Source organism: Halictus rubicundus, unplaced genomic scaffold (genome assembly GCF_050948215.1).
Source record: "Halictus rubicundus isolate RS-2024b unplaced genomic scaffold, iyHalRubi1_principal scaffold0066, whole genome shotgun sequence".
Lineage (NCBI taxonomy): Eukaryota > Metazoa > Arthropoda > Insecta > Hymenoptera > Halictidae > Halictus > Halictus rubicundus.
This window is the reverse complement of record NW_027488607.1, coordinates 947,469-955,401: the sequence shown is the minus strand read 5'-3', so window position 1 is coordinate 955,401 and position 7,933 is coordinate 947,469.

Sequence of the window (7,933 nt, the reverse complement as noted above, 5' to 3'; positions counted from 1 at the left end):
TATATCCTATCACATCCTCTATCCTATCCTATCGTGTATCCTATAATATCCTCTATCCTATCCAATCCTCTATCCTATCCTATCCTCAATCCTATCCTATCCCCTATCCTATTCTACCCTCTATCCTATCGTATCCTCTATCCTATCACATCCTCTATCCTATCCTATCGTCTATCCTACAACATCCCCTATCCTATCCAATCCTCTATCCTATCCTCTATCCTATCCTCTATCCTAACGTCTATCCTATAATATCCAATATCCTATCCAATCCTCTATCCTGTCCTCTATCCTATCCTATCCTCAATCCTATCGTATCCTCTATCCTATCCCATCCTCTATCCTATCCCCTATCCTATCCTATCCTCTATCCTGTCGTATCCTCTGCCCTATCCTATCCTCTATCCTATCCTATTATATTCTCTATCCTATCCGATCCTCTAACCTATCCTATCCTGTATCCTATCCTATCCTCTATCCTATCCTATCCTCAATCCTATCCTATCCCCTATCCTATCCTATCCTCTATCCTGTCGTATCGTCTGTCCTATCGTATCCTCTATCCTATCCTATCCTATTCTCTATCCTATACTATCCTCTAACCTATCCTATCCTCTATCCTATCCTATCCTCTATCCTATCCTATCCTCTATCCTATCCTGTATCCTATCCTCTATCCTATCCTATCCCCTATCTTATCCTATCCTATCCTATCCTCTATCCTATCCTATCCTCTATCCTATCCTATCCTCTATCCTATCCTATCCTCTATCCTATCGTATCCTCTATCCTATCCCATCCTCTATCCTATCCTATCGACTATCCTATAATATCCTCTAACCTATCCTATCCTCTATCCTATCCTCTATCCTATCCTCTATCCTATCCTCTACTCTATCGTCTATCCTATAATATCCAATATCCGATCCAATCCTCTATCGTATCCTCTATCCTATCCTCTATCCTATCCTATCCTCAATGCTATCCTGTATCCTATCCAATCCTCTATCCTATCCTATCCTCTATCCTATACAATCCTATATGCTATCCTATCCTCTATCCTATCGTATCTTCTATCCTATCCTATCCTCTATCCTATCCTATCCTCTATCCTATCCTATCCTCTATACTATCGTATCCTCTATCCTATCCCATCCTCTATCCTATCCAATCGTCTATACTATAATTTCCTCTATCCTATCCAATCCTCTATCCTATCCTCTATCCTATCCTATCCTCAATCCAATCCTATCCCCTATCCTATCCTATCCTCTATCCTGTCGTATCCTCTGTCATATCCTATCGTCTATCCTGTCGTATCGTCTGTTCTATCCTATCCTCTATCCTATCCTCTATCCTTTCCTCTACCCTATCGTCTATCTTATAATATCCAATATCCTATCCTATCCTCTATCCTATCCTCTATCCTATCCTATCCTCAATCCTATCGTATCCTCTATATTGTCCCTTCCTCTATCCTATCCCATCCTCTATCCTATCCTATCGTGTATCCTATAATATCCTCTATCCTATCCAATCCTCTATCCTATCCTATCCTCTATCCTTTTTTTTTTTTTTTTTTAAAGGTATTTGCCTCTATTTAACTTTTCAGTTTCTACAAAATCCTTAAAAATCTATTATCGCTGTTCGCGCATGTACTTAATTTAATTTAATCTAATCGATTCGCTTAGACTTAATCTATTTTATATATACTAACACTTAAAGTAACTAAACTCGAGACTAACACTAATATTACAAATCTAAAACCTAAACTCTAAATATTTACTAGCTAAACCTTATTAACCAAAAACCAAAAAACCAACCCAAACAGTTCTAATTCTAATATTTTTCTATTAACCTAAACCTATCTTATCTAAAATTCGTACAGAGTCGTCGAGGTCCGCAGAAATCTACTTCACGGCTACGAAGTTCTCTCTACCTACTGTTACGTCCCAGATGGGGCTGTTTATAATTTTCTGGGGATAAGGCGCAGTTTCGAACCTACCTGCGTTCACCGGCTTTGGTTCGGGAGATTGAGGGCTGGTTAAATAAATTATACTTTAGTTTTATATAAAACGGGAAATAACCGGTTTATTTAGACTCTACTTCTGAATCAGCTCATACATGGGTGAATCCTTATAGCACATACGCTAGAGCACTTATACCAAATCGCTTAACAAAACGTTTAATTTACCGAGTCGCTGGTAGACGCTCGCAGGTCGTGGTTGCGGGGTTTTGGGCGCTCGCTGGTTGTGGGCGTCGAAGGGGCGCTCGCTGATTGTTGCCGCTGGACGCTGGGACACACGCGGACACTATACGCAAGGGTTTCGGAATTGCGGTGGCACTGTTTTTACTGGAGGCGCGACGCGTGTTTGAAATAAGGGCCTCCCGACGGAACTGTACTGTAGCACTGTTTTTGAACAGAGTGAGTGCTATTGAAGAGCTGGTCTCCTTTTTATAATGTGGCCGGTCCTTTGTTTTCTTGAAGTGCTGGTTTAGCATTTCTGCTTCTTGATCTTCTTGATGAAGTCGTCGTCTTTTCCTATGGTTCGGCGTAATTTGATATCTCCCTTTTTGCGTCTAATTTGTAATCTGGTCTTCATCTGCGTGTCTTGCAGGAAGATCAGTCGGCGTATCTCTAACCGCGTCGGTTTGTCACGTATGTTTTGATCTGATTTATTTGCCCGTGTGATAGTATTAATGGTCATTGTTTAGGCGTTTATTGGCGAACCGTGCGAACCGCCGGACGTGACACTAACTACGAAAATTTGACGAAATTCGCAAAATTGTTAGAATTTTTGAAAAAATCTCGTGCGATCGACGGGAAAAATTCTGAAAACGCTTCAAATTGTCTAAAATCGTCTGAAAATGACGAAAAAACGCTAAAAAATGCTAAAATTCTGCTAATTTTTGGATTTCGCAAGAGGGAAGTGGGGGTTTTTGGATAGTTGACCCCCACTTATTCTTATATGTTTGTAAAGCCCTCGCTGAATGCGTAACTTGCCTCGTTGAAAGTTTTTTCGAAAATCGGCTCCTTCCCCTTGTCCGTGTTGTTATCTCGTAAAGGGGGGGGGGGGTCGACAAATTTTTTGCCTTGGGGAACCTCGTTCCCCAGATCCCACACACCCCTTAGATTCCCCTACCGAGTCGACCCACGTACTCAGATTTTTTTAGGATCCGAAATTATTTGGTCACCCGGTATGCACGCTAATTTTCAACTTTCACCGATTCCGGCGTTCAGCGGCTCGTTGTAAAGGTACGGGCGAGAACTTTACTTTCGTCTGGTCCGTTTCCCTAATTTCCGTAAAATAAGCCTGCTAATCGCTATATCTCCGAAATGGGTGGGTGCAGAGCAAAAAAGTTTTCGGGGGGGGGAGAATATCTTCTCCTTTCCGACCCCCTTCGACTCGCCACCCTCCGAAATAGACCCTCCTAAAATTTTATTGTGATCGGCCTATTTTCGAGTTTAACCCGTTTCTGTCCGATATCCTAGAACTTTATATCCGGTGTACCTATTTCCCTGACTATCCCTCTGTGGTATTAGTTCTTTCTAATTCCTACCTTACTTTTAGATTGACCGTCTGGCCGACCCCTCACGTTGTGCATGAACCTTTACAGCCGGGCCTTTCGGGTGTTCACTATCCTCTATTGTTCTGTGTCTTTCTCTCTCTCTCTCTCTCTCTCTCTCTCTCTCTCTCTCTCTCTCTCTCTCTCTCTCTCTCTCTCTCTCTCGTCACTTGGCACTTTAAAGTTCTTGGTAGCTATATCTCGAGTGTACTTGTTCGTTTTTACTACCACTTTTTCACTAGTTTTATTTATTAGTTTTTCGAATCTAATTAAAATTTCTATTATTTTTATCAAATTTCTAATCTTTTTTAATTCTTTTCAGGTAATACTCTTCCCGGGGTAGCTGCACGGTGCTATTTTACCCGGAAAGTTGCAGTTTTTCGGCTTTTCGGCACTCCCGTTTCCCGGAATTTGTTGAAAGTATCTTTTTCACGTAAGTATACCCGTTATTATCTTTTAAGAGTTTAATCTTTTCTTTTTCTTTTTCAGATTTTCCCGTTCGGCTTTTGAGTTTATCCGCCCCTGAGGGGTTTTTAACCAGCACTCCGCGTTCTTCGCGCCTTTATTCGCGTTTCGGATTTTTAATCCTTATGGTTTTTGAATTTTCTACTCACTTTTTACTTTTACTTCTATTCATACTTATTATTTCGTATAAGAATAAAATAAAATAAAACTCGGAAGTGAGCTCAATCTTTTCGCGTCTCTAATTTCTCTTTTCGATAGTTACTCGATGAGTTCTCGATTCGCTCTCATCCTATCCTCTATCCTATCCTCCATCCTATCCTCTACCCTATCGTCTATCCTATAATATCCAATATCCTAACCAATCCTCTATCCTATCCTCTATCCTATCCTATCCACTATCCTATTCTACCCTCTATCCTATCGTATCCTCTATCCTATCACATCCTCTATCCTATCCTATCGTCTATCCTACAACATCCCCTATCCTATCCAATTCTCTACCCTATCCTCTATCCTATCCTCTATCCTAACGTCTATCCTATAATATCCAATATCCTATCCAATCCTCTATCCTATCCTCTATCCTATCCTATCCTCAATCATATCGTATCCTCTATCCTATCCCATCCTCTATCCAATCCCCTATCCTATCCTCTATCCTGTCGTATCCTATCCTATCCTGTATCCTATAATATCCTCTATCCCATCCTATCCTCTATACTATCCTAACCTCTATCCTATCCTATCCTATATCCTATCCTATCCTCAATCCCATCCTCTATCCTATCCTATCCTCAATCCTATCCTATCCCCTATCCTATCCTATCCTCTATCCTGTCGTATCGTCTGTCCTATCGTATCCTCTATCCTATCCTATCCTATTCTCTATCCTATACTATCCTCTAACCTATCCTATCCTCTATCCTATCCTATCCTCTATCCTATCCTATCCTCTATGCTATCCTGTATCCTATCCTCTATCCTATCCTATCCCCTATCTTATCCTATCCTATCCTATCCTCTATCCTATCCTATCCTCAATCCTATCCTATCTCCTATCCTATCCTATCCCCTGTCCTATCCTATCCTCTATCCTATCCTATACTCTATCCAATCGTATCCTCTATCCTATCCCATCCTCTATCCTATCCTATACTCTATCCTATCCTATCCTCTATCCTTTCCTATCCTCTATCCTATAAAATCCTCTATCATATCCTATCCTCTATCCTATCCCATCCTCTATCGTATCCTATCCTCTATCCTATCCTTTATCCTATCCTATCCTCTATCCTATCGTATCCTCTATCCTATCCCATCCTCTATCGTATCCTATCCTCTATCCTATCATATCCTATATCCTATAATATCATCAATCCTATCCAATCCTCTATCCTACCCTCTATCCTATCCTCTATCCTACCCTCTATCCTATCCTATCCTCTATCCTATTCTCTATCCTATCGTCTATCCTATCCTCTATCCTATCCTCTATCCTATCCCCTATCCTATCCTATCCTCTATCCTATCGTATCCTCTTTCTTATCCCATCCTCAAACGTATCTTATCCTCTATTCTGTCCTATCCTATATCCTATAATATCCTCAATACTATCCAATCATCTATCCTATCCTCTATCCTATCCTCTATCCTATCATATCCTATATCCTATAATATCATCAATCCTATCCAATCCTCTATCCTACCCTGTATCCTATCCTCTATCCTACCCTCTATCCTATCCTATCCTCTATCCTATCCTCTATCCTATCCTCTATCCTATCCCCTATCCTATCCTATCCTCTATCCTATCGTATCCTCTTTCCTATCCCATCCTCAAACGTATCCTATCCTCTATTCTGTCCTATCCTATATCCTATAATATCCGCAATACTATCCAATCCTCTATCCTATCCTCTATCCTATTCTATCCTCAATCCTATCCTATCCCCTATCCTATCCTATCCTCTATCCTGTCGTGTCGTCTGTCCTATCGTATCCTCTATCCTATCCTATCCTATTCTCTATCCTATACTATCCTCTAACCTATCCTATCCTCTATCCTATCCCATCCTCTATCCTATCGTATCCTCTATCCTATCCTGCCCTCTATCCTATCCTATCCTGTATCCTATAATATCCTCAATCCTATCCTCTTCTCTACCCCATCCAATCCCCTATCCTATCCTCTATCCTCTCCTATCCTCTATCCTATCCTATCCTCTATCCTACCACATCCTCTATCCTATCCTATCGTGTATCCTATAATATCCTCTATCCTATCCAATCCTCTATCCTATAAAATCCTCTATTATATCCTATACTCTATCCTATCCCATCCTCTATCGTATCCTATCCTCTATCCTATCCTTTATCCTATCCTATCCTCTATCCTATCCTATCCTCTATCCTGTCCCATCCTCTATCGTATCCTATCCTCTATCCTATCATATCCTATATCCTATAATATCATCAATCCTATCCAATCCTCTATCCTACCCTGTATCCTATCCTCTATCCTACCCTCTATCCTATCCTATCCTCTATCCTATCCTCTATCCTATCCTCTATCCTATCCCCTATCCTATCCTATCCTCTATCCTATCGTATCCTCTTTCCTATCCCATCCTCAAACGTATCCTATCCTCTATTCTGTCCTATCCTATATCCTATAATATCCGCAATACTATCCAATCCTCTATCCTATCCTCTATCCTATTCTATCCTCAATCCTATCCTATCCCCTATCCTATCCTATCCTCTATCCTGTCGTGTCGTCTGTCCTATCGTATCCTCTATCCTATCCTATCCTATTCTCTATCCTATACTATCCTCTAACCTATCCTATCCTCTATCCTATCCTATCCTCTATCCTATAAAATCCTCTATCGTATCCTATCCTCTATCCTATCATATCCTATATCCTATAATATCATCAATCCTATCCAATCCTCTATCCTACCCTCTATCCTATCCTCTATCCTACCCTCTATCCTATCCTATCCTCTATCCTATCCTCTATCCTATCCTCTATCCTATCCTCTATCCTATCCTCTATCCTATCCCCTATCCTATCCTATCCTCTATCCTATCGTATCCTCTTTCCTATCCCATCCTCAAACGTATCCTATCCTCTATTCTGTAGTATCCTATATCCTATAATATCCTCAATACTATCCAATCCTCTATCCTATCCTCTATCCTATCCTCTATCCTGTCCTATCCTCTATCCTATCCTATCCCCTATCCTATAATATCCACTATCCTATCTTATCCTCTATCCTATCCTATCCTCTACCCTATCGTATCCTCTATCCTAGCCCATCCTCTATAATATCCTACCCTCTATCCTATCCTATCCTGTATCCTATAATATCCTCTATCCTATCCTATCCTCTATCCTATCCTAACCTCTATCCTATCCTATCTTCTATCCTATCCTTTATCCTATCCTATCCTCAATCCCATCCTCTATCCTATCCTATCCTCAATCCTATCCTATCCCCAATCCTATCCTATCCTCTATCCTGTCGTATCGTCTGTCCTATCGTATCCTCTATCCTATCCTATCCTATTCTCTATCCTATACTATCCTCTAACCTATCCTATCCTCTATCCTATCCTATCCTCTATCCTATCCTATCCTCTATGCTATCCTGTATCCTATCCTCTATCCTATCCTATCCCCTATCTTATCCTATCCTATCCTATCCTCTATCCTATCCTATCCTCTATCCTATCCTATCCTCTATCCTATCCTATCCTCTATCCTATCGTATCCTCTATCCTATCCCATCCTCTATCCTATCCTATCGACTATCCTATAATATCCTCTAACCTATCCTATCCTCTATCCTATCCTCTATCCTATCCCCTAACCCATCCTCTATCGTATAATATC